The sequence below is a fragment of the Rhinatrema bivittatum genome, chromosome 1, assembly GCF_901001135.1.
Source record: "Rhinatrema bivittatum chromosome 1, aRhiBiv1.1, whole genome shotgun sequence".
Lineage (NCBI taxonomy): Eukaryota > Metazoa > Chordata > Amphibia > Gymnophiona > Rhinatrematidae > Rhinatrema > Rhinatrema bivittatum.
In genome coordinates, this window is record NC_042615.1 from 218,086,584 (window position 1) to 218,103,419 (window position 16,836).

The window sequence follows — 16,836 nt, forward strand, 5'->3', positions numbered from 1 at the left end:
AAAAAAATCCAAAAATGGTTAAGTTACCTGGCTAAAGTTAGCTGGATAACTTATCAGGGATATTCAGTGTGATTAACATCCAGTTGAATATACCAGAATAAAGTTAACCGGCTATATGTAGCCAGTAGGGATGTGAATCGTTTTAGGACGATTAAAATTATCGTCCGATGATTTTAATATCGTCTTAAACCGTTATGGAACACAATACAATAGATATTCTAACGATTTATCGTTATAAATCGTTAGAATCGTGAGCCGGCACACTAAAACCCCCTAAAACCCCACCCCCGACCCTTTAAATTAAATCCCCCACCCTCCCCAACCCCCCCCCCCATGACTTAAATAACCTGCGGGTCCAGCGGCGGTCCGGAACGGCAGCGGTCCGGAATGGGCTCCTGCTACTGAATCTTGTTGTCTTCAGCCGGCGCCATTTTCCAAAATGGCGCCGAAAAATGGCGGCGGCCATAGACGAACACAATTGGACGGCAGGAGGTCCTTCCGGACCCCCGCTGGACTTTTGGCAAGTCTTGTGGGGGTCAGGAGGCCCCCCCCAAGCTGGCCAAAAGTTCCTGGAGGTCCAGCGGGGGTCAGGGAGCGATTTCCCGCCGCAAATCGTTTTCGTACGGAAAATGGCGCCGGCAGGAGATCGACTGCAGGAGGTCGTTCAGCGAGGGTTCCGGCGCCTCGCTGAACGACCTCCTGCAGTCGATCTCCTGCCGGCGCCATTTTCCGTACGAAAACGATTTGCGGCGGGAAATCGCTCCCTGACCCCCGCTGGACCTCCAGGAACTTTTGGCCAGCTTGGGGGGGGCCTCCTGACCCCCACAAGACTTGCCAAAAGTCCAGCGGGGGTCCGGAAGGACCTCCTGCCGTCCAATCGTGTTCGTCTATGGCCGCCGCCATTTTTCGGCGCCATTTTGGAAAATGGCGCCGGCTGAAGACAACAAGATTCAGTAGCAGGAGCCCGTTCCGGACCGCTGCCGTTCCGGACCGCCGCTGGACCCGCAGGTTATTTAAGTCATTTGGGGGGGGGGTTCGAGAGGGTGGGGGATTTAATTTAAAGGGTCGGGGGTGGGTTTTAGGGGGTTTTAATGTGCCGGTTTTGCGATTTTACGTTTTTTTGATTTTTCACGATTTTTCACGATTTTTCACGATATTTTACCCCCCCAAACGGCAACAATACGATTCCCTCCCCCTCCCAGCCGAAATCGATCGTTAAGACGATCGAGGACACGATTCACATCCCTAGTAGCCAGATAACTTTGAAATCTAACCTGCAATCTTTGAATATAGCAGGTTAGGTTTCAAAATACCCGGATAACTGTGTCCTTAATTTGCTTTTTTTTTTTAGTTCTGCAGTACGGGCCTACTGTCTCGATCCTCCCACCATTCCAGTAAAACACTCAATGCCCTTGTCAGGGAAGTTTCTCACCACCTAAGCCCCCTCCCCATAAACAAGAAAAATGATAGCAGACATATATACCTTAAACTCCATTCTCTCTTCTCTCCCTCAAATTCTCACACCACCTAAACCCTCCCATACCTCTGTATATTTCTGGGAACTGGGAAGACTTGCCCAGCCCCTGGCATGTCTCATAGTACGCAGAACCAGAAAAGAGCCAAGGTGGAAGGAGAAACGTTTGTTTTCTTTTTATGCATAATTTCTCTTTAGGGACAAAACACCTCAGTAGAAGCAAGAGAGAAGCAGATTGAGAGGACCAGGCCTGAACCCTAGAATAGTTGAAGAAAAACAGCAAGACACTGAACCAGGAGAGAGGCTGGGCATGAGAAGTGGGCAAGCTATCTCAGCTGCAGCGACATGAGAAGCACCTGACAACAAAAAGCAAGGTGTACTCGAGAAGGAACGACATAGATTTACCCTTGTATTCAAAGAAATATATAAAACACATTAAGAACGAACTAGGAATAAAATCAAAAGTGGATGCATTAGAGCCAAGAAACAGTCAAGCTGATGTTTAAAGACTGACATACAGTGGGCACTTGAGTTACGACTGGCTCGAGTTACGACCAACTCGGGTTACGACCAACTTTCCCAGTCTTGAGTTATGACCAAATTTTGAGTTACGAACAAAATTCTGTTTTTGAGTTACGAACAGATTTTGAATTACATCCAAAATATTGAAAGAGAGAGAGAGAGAGCCTAGCCATAATGCCCTCATACTAGGTAGGCATTTATACCCCTATATCTTGTGAAGATTTGATGACCTTCGGAGTGAGGAAACTTACCAAAAGATGAGATTTGTGCAATGTTCTCTCAACCTAGCTTGATGTTACCCAGGAAGAGAGTCCATATGCAGATATTGCAAAGGAATTGGTGGAGGAGGTGAAATTGTTGTTTCTGGTAGACTAGGCACAGGGCAAAGGGGCAAAAATCAGAAGTTTTTAAGCAAGAACATTCAAATTTTGGGTACTTGCCAGGTTCTTATGGCCACTGTTGGAAACAGGATGCTGGGCTTGATGGACCCTTGGTCTGACCCAGTATGGCATGTTCTTATGTTTATCCATGCACAAACACAGTCTGATTTTTGCCCCCTCCCCCACTCATAAAAACAAATGCTCACAGTGTGCCTGATTTTCAAAAGCATTTACACGCTTAAAAATGAATTTTACACATGCAAATGCACTTTACCCATGTAAGTAGGCTTTTGAAAATTGCTAGAATATATGCCATTCAATTGCCTATAGGATTTATTCACGTATGTGCACTTTATGCAGATAAATGGCTTTTGAAAATTGCTACAATATTAGTTACATTTACACATGTAAATCCTTTTGAAAAGTACACCTACTAGTGTGCATACTTTTACCCGCTGAGAAAAAAAGGACAGGGAAAGGTTGAGGCCTAGAAATTCTATCCCAGATTGCAAGATCAAGTTTCTGCACGTAATTTCAGGCATGAATTTTGCACCTGCTTGAGTGGTGAGATTATTGCCCTCTAAATAAGTAAGAATACTGAATGGTTTGTCTAGAGAGGTTTATACTGTATACAGTATATATTCTCATAATAGAGTCATGAAGAAATATTGGTCTAAAATGAGGGGTATTTCTTCTTGTCAGAATTCTGCAATTTTCAACCATATTTCGAAAGCTTAATCTTTCATGTTCTGATTTATGCATTTGAGTGCTTTAGACTGCAAAGAGATAATAGATTATAATATCTGTACAACTATCCATAGCATTAGAAGGTTCACTGGGTGGAAAGTTAAACTATTCTTTTCAGATTTAAAACATGTATGAATCTAGGCAATGAAATCTATCAATAATAGTAAAATGCATGATGGCATTATCTAATTGCAAAAGCATCTACCCAGTCTGGTCCAGTTTGTCACAAGATACTCTTAGCTATTTCACAAAGGTTTACTCTCCGGATTATAGAAACTGAATTCAAGATCTTAGCCTGCAAAGAGTAATTGTTATAGCCGAAAGTATTTGTTTCAAAGCACTCTGGAAGTAAATGATTGTGTCAAGTTGAGCTAATATGATAGGTAACTACTCTGCCTTGTGAGAACAGGGGAAGTCCTGTAAGCTTTATCCCACTGCCACAGGCACCTCTCTGAAAATCAATCACAGATTTGGTGTGAAGAAGAGCAGGACTGAAACAATGGCACCAGTGGAGAGGGCTCTTAATGAAAGCCATTTGCAAGTCCACACCTAGGCTGTCTAGACAGTACCTCCTGCACTTTGATCACTGGGAAAAAAAAAATCCTAAATGTTACCAGTGCCCTTTTTTGTTTCTATTTACAGGCAACCACTGGGCCTCTGGCCATTGCATCTATTTCAAAGAAATGCTTTCCGTCTGATTGTAATCAGAGGGGGTAGGGGAAGTGGGGGAGAGGGCATTTTGTGCATGAGATCTTTCTTTTCCTGTGAGTTATGGGTCCAAATTAAGGGTGATAACAACATGTTGGCACCGTACCTAACCTTAAATTTATAGTATCAGTATCTTCCACATCTTAGTAACTGGACGACTATTAATCTACTTGAAAGTGAACTTGAATTCATTTAAGCTATTTTTGCAGGCTCTATTATTCTAGAGCTTCAAAAGTTAATTGTTACTTTGGTGCATGACTTGTTCATTTATAACTGGAGCCCAGACATTTAAAACTTAGTGAAATTGGTTCACATAGCCAGAAACTATCTATCATCTTACCATGTACATGGCTTAGACTAAATCAGATATCTCATACCTTTTAATAACTATGGGGTATATTTTAAAAAAATATGCGCGCATCCATGTGTGCGCGCTACCCGGCGCACACACATGAACACGCAATTTTATAACATGCGCGCACTGGAGCGTGCATGTTATAAAATTCCGGGTTGGTGCGTACAAGGGGGGGGGGGGGGATAATTTAGCAAATTTGCACGGCAACGCATCAGGGCCTTCCCCAGCTCCCTTCCAGTCTGCTCCAATTAAGGAGCGGACTGGGAGGGAACTTCCCAACCCCCTACTCTAACCTTCCTTCCTCTTCCCCTATCCTACCCTCCCCCACTTATTTAACTCACCTTTTGCTCCTGCAAAGAAGCAGGAGCAAGTTGCATGTGCTGGCACCCTGCCGGCGCGTGATCCCCTGGCAAAGCGTCCCAGGATTTACGCATGCTGGGGTTTTAAAATCCAGCCTAAATGCACAAGTCTTTTCATCAATGTGCAAATTTTAAAACAGGCTGAAATTTGAATGCAGTATTGTGGAGGTATTTCTTTGCAACAACATAAGCATTGCAGAGTGGAGTATTGCTAGAACCAGGGCAGGAGATGTTAAGTCTGTACCACCTTCTCAGCCCAGGTGGGCGAGATTTTGGGTGTCTTTGATTGGTAAAGAGAAAGGGTCAGGAGGAAGGATCATGGGGTAGGGGGAGGGCAGTTGTTTCCAAATCTCCTATAGTGATAAGATAAAGAATCAAATATTCTGAATTACTTTGGAATTTGTAAAATGTAAAGGCAATTATGTAATCTTGGTCACTTAGATTTTAAAAAAATTTTATTCAAAAATCTAGGTTCCCAGGTTTGGCTGAAATTCATCTACATCTAGGTGGCCAAAATTTGGCCATCTGAATTAGGCAGTCAGCCTTGGCTGACAATTGGCCTGTTAGTACATAGTCACCTGTTGTTGCAATTTTAGAAGTCTCACTGCTGTGTATCTACAATTTTAGCCCTTTTACTTGCTCTATATGTCCCTGATTAAAAAAAAAACCCTTAATTTATAAAGCAGCTTATACAGGAACTCTTAGAAGCCCATAGATATTGTGGTTATTAAAAATAGGCAGCATACCTTAAATAGATCCTGAATTATAGAATTATTAGACAGCTGTTAGCTGTTGCCAGCCGGGGTGTGGACCCTTTAGCCAAGGCGAGGTCGTCACTGCCTGTAGGGGAGGTCCCTACAGGTCCCCGCAATTGGTAGGCGGAACTGGTCATTGCAGGAACCCTAATGGGACCTTTACCTATAGCAGCCCTCGTTCCCCGTAGGTTGAGCCCTTGGGTTCCAGGGCCAGCAGGACTTAGGCAGGGGTTCCTGGTAATGAAGATCCCATGACGTGAGGAGATGCAAAGACCAGACAGGCCAAGGTCAGGACGGGCGGCAGACAATCAGAATCCAAGAGGTGTTCTGAGGTCAGGGCAGGCAGCAGACAAGAGGAATCCAAAAGATGTTCCGAGGTCAGGGCAGGCAGCAGACAAGCAGAATCTGAGAGACATTCTGAGGTCAGGGCAGGCAGCAGACAAGCAGAATCCAAGAGACATTCCGAGGTCAGGAGCCAGAAGACAATCCAAGGTGGGAATCACGGCACAGGGACCAGAGCACGGAGGCTGGAACTCAGGATCAGGAATGCAGGATCAGGAACATAGGATCAGGAAGACGGGATCAGGAACACAGAGCAAACAGCAGCTCACAAGGAGAAGGACCCATTGCAGAAGCAATCCCAGATTGCCAGGGCTCAGCCTAAATAGGAATCTGGTCCTGATATCATCACCCTGGGCCGTTGGCACTTCCTGACTGCTAGCCCTTTAAAAGGTGGGGGTGTGCACATGTGCCTAGGGAACCTGCCAGGATACACATGCTAGACGGCATTCACACCGGCATGCCGAGTGCCACAGAGCTGGGTAGGAGAGGCCCGCGGAGGACAGCGGCAGGGATTCCTCAAGCGGCGGGGTAGGCCACATCCTGATCCAGAGCTCCCCTTCGTCTTAGAGGTCGATGCCTTCTTCCTAGGAGTGGGAGTGGTTCTGAGCCAAGTGGCCGATTCTGTGACTCTATGGCCTTGTTCCTTCTTGCGCAAATTCACACCTGCCGAGCACAACTATGGAATAGGGGACAAGGAACTCCTCACCATTAAATTAGACTTAGAAGAATGGTGACACTGGTTGAAGGGGGCATGGCAACAGTACCCCCCAATTTAAGCCCCCTCCCCAAGGGCCTGGGCTTCTGGGGATGGGTGGAGTGAAACTGTTGCAGGAGATCTTTGTCCAATATATTTGTTGCGGGTTTCCAAGTGTTCTCCTCAGGCCTGAAACCTTGCCAAGAGATGAGATACTCCCACCGGCGGTGTCGGTGACAGATGTCCAGGACCTCTCTGACTTGAAAAATGTGATCTACCTCTGCCGAAATCTTGGAGGCTTCAGGCATCTTGCGGGATGGCCACGAGAGGATGAGGGGTTTGAGCAGGGAGATGTGGAAGACAACATGGATCTTGAGCGAGGGTGGTAGCTGTAGTTGGTAGTATACTGTCCTGATCCAGCGAGCAACAGGAAGGGGCCAATATAGCGTGGTGCAAGCCTCATGGAGGGAACTCTGAGCCGAATGTGGTGCGTGCTCAGCCAGACCCTCTCCCCCAGATTAAATTGGGGGGGCCTGTCGTCTGAAATGGTCTGCCATTCTCTTAGCCCATAGGCCTGCTTCTTGGATGAGTTTTTCGGTCCGCCGCCAAAGGTCATGTAATTTGGTAGCAGTTAATTGGGCAGCCGGGGAGGGAAATATGAGTGGTAAGGGAAGGGGGCACACAGGTTGCATCCTGTACACCACCTGGAAAGGAGAGGAGCCGTGGCAGAGCTAGTGTGGGAACTGTGTGAAAATTCTGCCCATGGAAGCAGTTCTACCCAATTATCCTGGCGGGCATTGGCGAATGACCTCAAGAAGGTTTTGAGGGTGCGATTGAGTCTCTCCACCTGCCCATTGGCCTGAGCATGGTATGCGCTGGTGAATCCCAAACGGATATTGAATTTTTGACAAAGAGATTGCCAATAATTTACTGTGAATTGCACCCCCCGATCCGAGACAATGTGATGAGGGAGACCGTGGGAGGTGAAGAGATGTGCCAGTTCGGATGCAGAGGGAAGGGACGGAAATGCTACGAAATGGGCCATTTTCGAAAAATGGCCCATGGCAATCCAGATGATACTGCATCCATGAGAAGTTGGGAGATGAACTATAAAATTGGTCAAGAAATGGGTCCAAGGTTGCTTGGGGGCAGGTAATGGTTGCAGGAAGCCCAAAGTCATCCTGAAGGCAATTTGTGCTGGGTACAGGTAGGGCAAGATTCTACGTAGGCCTTGACATCATGTGCCATAGATGGCCACCAGTAATAGCACTTGAGTTGATCCAAGGTGCAGCATTGACCAGAGTGCCCAGCCACATAGGAGTCGTGGGCCCACTCCAGGACATTCTGATGGTGTCTTTTGGGAACCACCATCTTCCCGGGGGGCACTGGCAGGAAAGCAGCCAAGAGAATTCTAGTGGGGTCTATGATATACCCTGGGGGGTCCGATATCTCGCTGGCTTCAAAAGAAGGGAAGAGAGCATCTGCCCGAGCATTCCTTTCGGCTGGATGATAACAAAGATCAAAATCAAAGCAAACAAAAAAAAGTGACCAAAGAGCCTGGCAGGGGTTGAGGCATTGTGCTTGGTGGAGATATTCCAGGTTCTTATGATCTGTGAGGATAGTGATCCAATGACATGCTCCCTTCAACCAGTGTCACCATTCTTCCAAGGCTAATTTAATGGTGAGGAATTCCTTGTTCCCTATTCCATAGTTGTGCTCGGCAGGTGTGAATTTGCACAAGAAGGAACAAGCTGTAGAATCCAAGAATCGGCCACTTGGCTCAAAATCGCTCCCACTCCTAGGGAGGAGGCGTTGACCTCTAAGACGAAGGGGAGCTCTGGATCGGGATGCTGAAGGCAAGGTTCTTGTAAAAAGGCTTGCTTGAGCCTGGCGAAGGCCGAGACTGCCTCAGGAGGCCAAATCCTGGTGTCTGACACCTTCCAAGTGAGTGTGGTTAGCGGGCTACCAGCTGGGAGTAATGTGGAATAAATTGGCAATAAAAATTTGTAAAGCTCAAGACCCTCTGGAGTCCCCAGAGAGTGGAAGGTTTGCATAGAGTTGGTGAGCTCGGAGGCATTGCAGCACTGCTCACAAGTGCTGACGGTGCCTCTGGATGTCCTGGGAAAATACAAGGATGTCGTTGAGGTAGACGACTACAGAAACACATAGGAGGTCTCAGAAAATCTCATTCATCATGGGCTGGAACACTGCAAGAGCATTACACAGGCTGAACGGCATCACAAGGTACTCATAATGGCCGTCCCGAGTGTTGAAGGCCGTCTTCCATTCATCTCCTGGCTGGATATGGATGAAGTTGTATGCTCCACGCAGGTCCAGCTTAGAGAAGATTTTGGCAGCCTTGAGGAGATCCAGAAGTTCTGAGATGAATGGCAGTGGGTAACTATCCTTTGTGATAGTGATGACACCACGGTAGTCTATACAATGGCACAAGGTGCCGTCCTTTTTGGCAACGAAGAAGAGCCTGGCTCCCGCTGGTCATGTGGAAGGTCAAATGAAGCCCTTGTCTAGGTTTTCCCAGATATATTGGGACATGGCCGCAGACTCCGAAGGGGAAAGAGGGTTTATTCTCCCCCGGGGGGAGAATGGTGCGGGGCAGGAGGTTAATAGCACAGTCAAAATGCCGAAGTTCTGGTAAAACCTCGGCTCTGCTTTTCGAGAAGATATCCATGAAATCTTGGTACTGTGGAGGGAGACCCATAGAGGTAGTGGCCAGAGGGTTAGCATTCGGAGGCTGAACCTGTTGTAGACATGTCTCAAAATAACGAGGGCCCCAACTGGCAAGCTGCAGAGTTCCCCAGTCAAACTGGGGAGAGTGCCACTGGAGCCAGGCTAACCCCAAGATTATGGGGTGGTCTGCCTTTTCGAGTACGAAGAAGGAAGTTTGTTCTTCATGCAGGAGCCCTGTGCACAGATGCAAGGAGTTGGTCATAAACCCAATGTGTCCTGGCAGTGGCTCTCCATAGATGGAAGAAATAGACAAAGGATGGCCACGGGTGTTAATGGGCAACTGAAGTTCCCGTATCAAGGCTCGAGTAATGAAGTTTCCCCCAGCCCCCAAGACCAGCAGGGTGAGTGAGAGTAATTCCTGTCTGTCCTTCAGGATGGTTACTGGAAGAGTCAATTGTGGGGAAGAAAAGGTACAGCCTAGGAGTGTGTCCCCACCAGCTCCTAGGCTGGGCTGTTTCCTGGCTTTTGAGGACAGGAATCCGCCAAGTGCCCTCTACCGGCACAGAAGAAGCAGAGACCTAAGCAGTGCTGGCGGAGTTTCTCCTTGGCCAAGATATTGGTTCGGCTCAGCTGCATTCGTTCCTCAGAGCATCCTGGGGAGGCCACCTGATGTTGCGCGGGGAGGAGAGGATGGGAAAAGGCAGGCACCAGGGGCACATGTCTGCGGGGGTCCACAGTTCCTGGGCATGATGTTGGTTGTGCCAGTCAATTAGCCCTGCAAGATTAATCAGGGCGTCCAGAGATTCTGGTAGATACCTCGCCACCAGTTCATCTTTGCGTAATGACAGGCCTTTGAGGAAGATTGCTCGTAGACTGTCCACTCACCAATTCAACTCTGAAGTCAGGGTGCGGAACTCACCCTGAGTTCCGCACCCTGACTTCAGGGTGCGGAACTCAGGGTGCGGAACTAGTCAAACAATGGCCAGGCACCCTGACGAAGGTGGAGCAAATCAGAGCTCAAGGTAGCAGAATGCCCAGGATCCTTGAACATCTGCCTAAAGGCCTGCAGGAACTGTTGGATATACTGAAGCATTGGATCCGCTCATTCCCACAGAGGAGATGCCCAGTCCAGAGCTTTACCATCCAAAAGGGAAATAATAAATGTGATTTTGACTGCACCAGTGGGGAACTGAGCCAGCTGCAGGGAAAAGTGCATCAGGCACTGATTTAGGAATCCCAGACAGAGTTTTGAATCCCCTGCGTACCTGGGGGGAGCCGGTAATCGCAAAGGCGAGGAGGTAGCCAATGGAACAGGTGGATCAGGGTTGGGTTGCACTGCTGCTGCCATCAGGGCATCGAGGCATGCACTGAGGTGGTCCATGGTGACTGCTCCCATCTCAAAGCACTACTGCTGCTTTTAGAGTTTTTGTGCCAAACCAGGAATGGCCTGGAGTCCAGAGAGATCCGCCGGGTCCATGGCCTCTGCAAACTGTTAGCTATTGCCAGCCGGGTTGTGGACCCTTTAGCCAAGGCGAGGCTGTCACTACCTGTAGGGGAGGCCCCGTAGGTCCCCACCATCCGCAGGCAGAACTGGTTGCTGCAGGAACCCTAATGGGACCTTCACCTATATCAGCCCTTGTTTCCCGCAGGTTGAGCCCTTAGGTGCTGAGGCCAGCAGGACTTAGGTGGGGGTTCTTGCTGACGAAGATCCCACGATGTGGGTCAGACAGGCCAGGGTCAAGACGGGCAGCAGACAAGAAGAATCTGAGAGACATTCCAAGGTCAGGGAAGGCAGTAGACAAGCAGAATCCAAGAGACATTCCGAGGTCAGGGCAGGCAGCAGGCAAGCAGAATCTGAGAGATGTTCCGAGGTCAGAGCAGGCAGCAGACAAGCAGAATCCATGAGACGTTCTGAGGTAGGAGCCAGAAGACTATCCAAGGTGGGAATCGGGGCACAGGGACCAGGGACCAGGGATCAGAGGCAGGAACTCTGGATCAGGAACACAGGATCAGGAACTCACAGCAATCCGCAGCTCACAAGTGGATTGTGATAATTTGCAGGAGGACCTTGTGAGACTAGAAGATTGGGCATCCAAATGGCAGATAAATTTAATGTGGACAAGTGCAAAGGTAATGCATGTAGGAAAAAATAACTCTTCTAATTACAAGATTTTGGGTTTCATGTTAGGAGTTATCATCAGGAAACAGATGTAGCTGTCATAGTGGACAATACATTGAATTTGTTGGCTTAATGTGAAGTGGTGATAAAAAAAAGCAAAAAGAATGTTAGGAATTATTAGGAAGTGAATGGTGAATAAAACAGAGAATGTCATAATGCCTCTATATCGCACCATTGTGAGACCACACCTTGAGTACTGTGCTAATTTCTTTTAGTCGCATCTCCAAAAAAGGTATAATTACACTGAAGAAAGTACTGAGAAGGGCAACTAAAATGATAAAGCGGATGGAACAGCTCCCCTATCAGGAAAGGCTAAAGGGGTTAGGGTTGTTCAGCTTAGAGAAGAGATGGCTAAGGGGGTTATGATGGGGATATACAAAATCATTAGAGGACTAATTTGCAGGAGGACCTTGTGAGACTAGAAGATTGGGTGTCCCCTCTTTTAGGGAGGGGGCATTCTGTGAAGTTAGCAAGTAGCATAATTAAAACAAATCGGAGAAAATTCTTTTTCACTCAATGCATAATTAAGCTCTTTAATTTGTTGCCAGAGGAAGTGATTAAGACAGGTAACATAGCTGGGTTTAAAAAAGGTTTGGACAAGCTCCTGGAGGAAAAGTCCATAAACTGCTATTAGTCAAGTTGACTTAGGTTACAGCCACTGCTTATTACCAGCATTAATAGCATGGAATCTATTTAATGTTTAGGTACTTGTATCCTGTATTGGCCACTGCTGAACCTGATGCTGGACTTGATGGACCCTCGGTCTGATCCAGTATGGCAACTTCTTATGTTCTTATGTTCCTGGCTTGTTCTGCTTTCCTAATAGGAGGTGTATTGGTGTTTTAGGGCCTGATGTAATATTTACAGTGTTGCTTTTCATGGGTAGGATTGATACTGTTTGAGCTCTGTCTGAGTGCTGTTTTGGTATGGGAGGTTTACTGTATTGTAATTTATAATTCAGTTTATTCATAGCTTTCTGAGGGCCAAGTTCACACCTAACACACTTTACAATAGGTTTAATAACAAATGGGTTGCAAGTTTCTTGCTTTTTTGCGGGAATATCTCTAGCACTCTCATCTGCCACTCCTCTTGTAACCCTGACCCTCACATCCCCCCTTCCCCAGCATTTCAAATCACCAAGAGGACGAGACTCCAAGTGGGATAACCGCCTCCCCCGCGCTCTTTCTGATTTGTCCTGCAGCATGCCTTGGGAGGGGGCCATTTTTTTTCCTTGCCTCAGGCAGAAGATTGCCTTGAGCCGCCACTGGGAAGGCCTTATCTGTTTGACCTTTGTATGCATCATACAACCCAGTAGGATTACTGTATAAGCCACCATTGTGGTTCAGAAATCAGGATTTCATAAGAAGCAGCAGAGTAGCTAGACCGGAAGTCCCAATCCTTGCTAAATCCCTGATAGAGAGAAAAATCTGTTGTTTAAACCTAGCTTGATGGACTACATCAAGCTAGGTTGAGAGACCCTTGCCCAAAGCTAGGTTGAGAGACCCTTGCCCAAATCTCATCTTTGGGTGAGTTTCCTCACTCCGAAGGCCAGCAAATCTTCACAAGAGACCACTGTTCTGTTCGTACGTCTCATGTACAATGTGAAAGCGGCCCCTAACCCCCTACACTCTTACCTCATCCCCACCTCGAGTTACTAGGTGGGCCTATCCTAGGGATACAAATACCTATCTACAGGGCATGCTATTATGGTCATGGTCGGTCTCTCTCTCTCTCTCTCTCTCTCTCTCTCTCTCTCTCTCTCTCTCTCTCTCTCTCTCTCTCTCTCTCTCTCTCTCTCTCTCTCTGAAAGAAGCCATACAGGACACATCACAAATGGAGATAACCCCTTTCCACAGGGTCACAGCCACTAACACATTTGAAAAAGGTGTAGCTAAATGGCTGTGCAATACTCTTCGCAGGGAGCCTAACTCCTCCCATTTTTGGAATTTGCATCACACCATATGATATGGTGCAATCGCATGCGGTAAACCTGTTTTTGCATGCGTTAAAGGCCTATCGCATGCGAAAACAGGGCTTTTCGCATGCGATAAGCCCTTAACGCATGCGAAAACGCCTTACCGCATTTTGAAAAATGACCCCCTTGGCCAGATAACTCAACTCTTCCCCCAAAATGCCCCTGACACATCTCTAAATTATTTCTTCCAGATAATGACATTCAGATAAAATATATTTCAGCAAGTGGCAAAGATATTCATAGCAACATTTATCCGGATAACTAAAATATTATCCTGATATATGCCTTTGAGTATTGACCTCAGTGTGGCTGAATCAAAACCATTATTTTTCATGATTTTATACATTTTTGTAGTAATCAACAATCAGAAGTTTAGGCAAAAGCATGTACTCTTTCCTTGAATATAACTTAGTAACACATTTTGGAGGGCTTTTTAGACAGTAGTCTTTTCTCCTTTCATTCTCCTTTTCTGGAATGCAGCACATTATTAATTGTCCTGTGTTCTAAATCCATGATCTCTGAAACTTTTTGAATATGATTATAAAAATTAGGAATATCAGAAACCATTTTAGTGCATATATTTGATCAATTCTTTTGATAATTTCAGGATGACTATGGCTATTAAATACACTGAATTACTAACCTTCAAATGTATCATTCAACTCAGTCTAAAAACTGAAAACAATATGCTAGATTCACCTGGGAGCAGATAAAACGGTTAATTTAAAATACAATAATCTGTTCTTCTAGCAGCAATTTAACCATTAGGACTGTCAGATGTCATTTTCAGCTCATTAGGCAGTACGTGGCTATTTCTATCTACAGTAAGGAAGGATTTAAGCACTACAAAATTGGAAAGGTCAGATATTAAGGGCATTGTTATCATCAGTCATCACATTCAATGAGAAAATTCTTTCATAATTGTTAAATATCTAGTGCAGTTTTCAGTGGGGGTATTAACTTTAGACCAATGCATTTAACTCTTGATTTTCATTCTTGTAGCTGTTCTGATGAAAGTGCATACATAGAATTGGCTTTAATAAATTCTAAAAAATTTCAAACCTAAATATTTTGCCATCTGAACCAGAATTCAAATTCTGGAAAATAATGTGGCCTTTGCACTATAATAGCACAAACAATTCACAATATATATGTTAAAAGTTTTTGCATGATTCTGAATTGACACTTAAGGGGCAATTTTCCAACTATCTACATTTTAGAAAAGTCTGCAGGTACTTTTTACCTGCAGATTTTGCAGCAACTTTGAAAGGAAAAGCAAGCAAGTATTTCCACTTTTAAAATTAGCTGAGGAAAAATTGTCTACAGACATTCGCATTTGCTTTTTCAAATGGATGCTTTTCCTAACAAAACTACGTTTGGAGCCTAACTTTCAAACCTATTCACGGTACTGCATTTGCACGTGTAACTGAATAAGCAGAAGTTTATCCTAGTATTTTATAAACTGTGCTGCAAAATTTGTAAAATACAGCATAGTTTTGCTCTGAATGTGTGTGTGTGTATGTTTCAGCATGAGCAAATTATTTCAATAAAGAAAGCCTAACTTTCTCTACTAATTTTGTAAAGATATGCATGTATATTTTATCAGAAAAAAAGTATGCATAAAACCCCAGATTTATATGCGGAGGCAGGCATTTTATAAAATATAAGCATATAGCATTTTGAAAATAATTAGCAGGTGTAAAATTGTATGAACAAGTTGGGTAATATTACGATGTAAATCTCATATAAAATAGCAAATACCGTGCATATTTCTTTACCCTGCCCCAGAACAACCCCTAGACTGCCTCTTATTTGCACTGATAAAATATATGTGAAACAAAAAATATTCCTGTACTTTTGATGTTTATAAAATAGCATATCCCAAGGCTGGGGTACTTACTAAGTAATCAGCCCTCAGCTCTGTTAAAGCAATCTTAGACCTCGCAGTAATAATCATACTAAAAAATGATAGTGGTTCCAAATTAATTTTATTGATAATTGATGAAGAATTGATGAATATGTACATTTACATATCCTAGAGTTCTCCATGTTGCAGCATAATATAAACTTTAACTTTCCCTGACGTCCTCTTACCTTTACAGCATACAGTATGATTTAGCATTGACGCATACAACTCATCCACTCTTATTATAGATATCTACCTTATAAATGGCCTGTGACCGACGGCCCGCAAATGCGCAGTAGAGCGCAGCTCTACTGCGCATGTGCGGGCAAGGATGTCGATCAGAAAAAAAAAATGGCGGTGGGGCCGCAGGAGCGGGAGGAGAAGCAGCGGCGCCGCGCGCGCGCGCGGTGCCGCTGCTTCTCCTCCCCAGATCTGCCGGCAGATCTCGGGGGGGGGGGTGTCACTCCCGCGCCCCCCCCCCCGAGATCTGCCGGCAGGAGCAGGAGGAGAAGTAGCGGCACCGCGCGCGCGCGGTGCCGCTACTTCTCCTCCCCAGATCTGCCGGCAGATCTCGGGGGAGTCACTGCCGCGCGCGCGGGAGTGACCCCCCCCGAGATCTGCCGGCAGGAGCGGGAGGAGTTAATGGAGCCGGGTGAGGGTTGCGGGAAGTCGCGCTTACGGCGCCGGGAGGAAATGGAGGTGGGTGAAGGGAGGGAGAGGGGGACTGAGTGAGTGGGAGGGAGGGAGGGAGGGAGAGGGGGGACTGAGTGGGAGGGAGTGAGGGAGAGGGGGGACTGAGTGAGAGGAGAGGGAGGGTGGAGAGGAGTGGGTGGGGGAGGGGGGTGGTGAAGAGTGAGGGGAGAGAGAATGAGGGGGAGGTGAGAGACAGAGGGATGTAGCCCGTTTTAACGGGCTTTACGGCTTGTAGAGATATATATAGATATAGATAGATATTTTTTTTCAGTTCTTTCCTTTTTTTAAAATATTTTGTTGCTTCTAGAGGCCTTTTAAACAGAGAACTTCAACAGAGCTTCTGCTCTCATCAAACTCAGGCCTGGATTTTCTAAGGTCACAGACCTTAGAAAATCTGGCGATAATGGGGGCCGGGGTGGCAAAGCGGGGGGCGGGCCTACGAAAGCCGGCAGTGATTGCACCTCCGCGGTGCGATCGCTGCCGGCTTTCGCACCCAATAGCGCCATTGTAAAAGGTGGTGCTATTGGGCACGAAACTGGCGGCGAAAAGGGCCCTTACCTTTTCGCTGTCAGCGACGTCTTCGTAGAGTCAGCCCTGGTGAGCCCCGACTCCTCCTCTTCCGGGGCCGACTCTGCCCCGACTCCGCCCCCATTTAGTGATCGCACGTGAAAAGTCCCTTTTCACATGCAATCGCTTTTGAAAATGACCCCCTCTGTCTCTCAACTGCTGAAATTCTAAACTGCCTTTTTCTTGGATTCCCTGAATCTCTGTGCCATGATATCATCAGGCTCTATTTTTCTTTGTGCATTGGTCAGCTTATTTAAAATATTGGGTCTCCCAAACATCACTTTTAGAATTTTCCTATTATGCTGTTTTAATTCTGAAATGTCTAAATTTTCCTAAAGAGTTTGCCCTTTGTCCACTTCCAGTGGTAGAACACCGACCTGTTTACTTGTTGCTAATGAAGCTGTAACTAATTGTATTCCCAGGATACAGCTTTTGAATTTTCTTAATTTCTATGTTTTTTTATGGGATGCTTTGGACATTCCACTGGTGTAA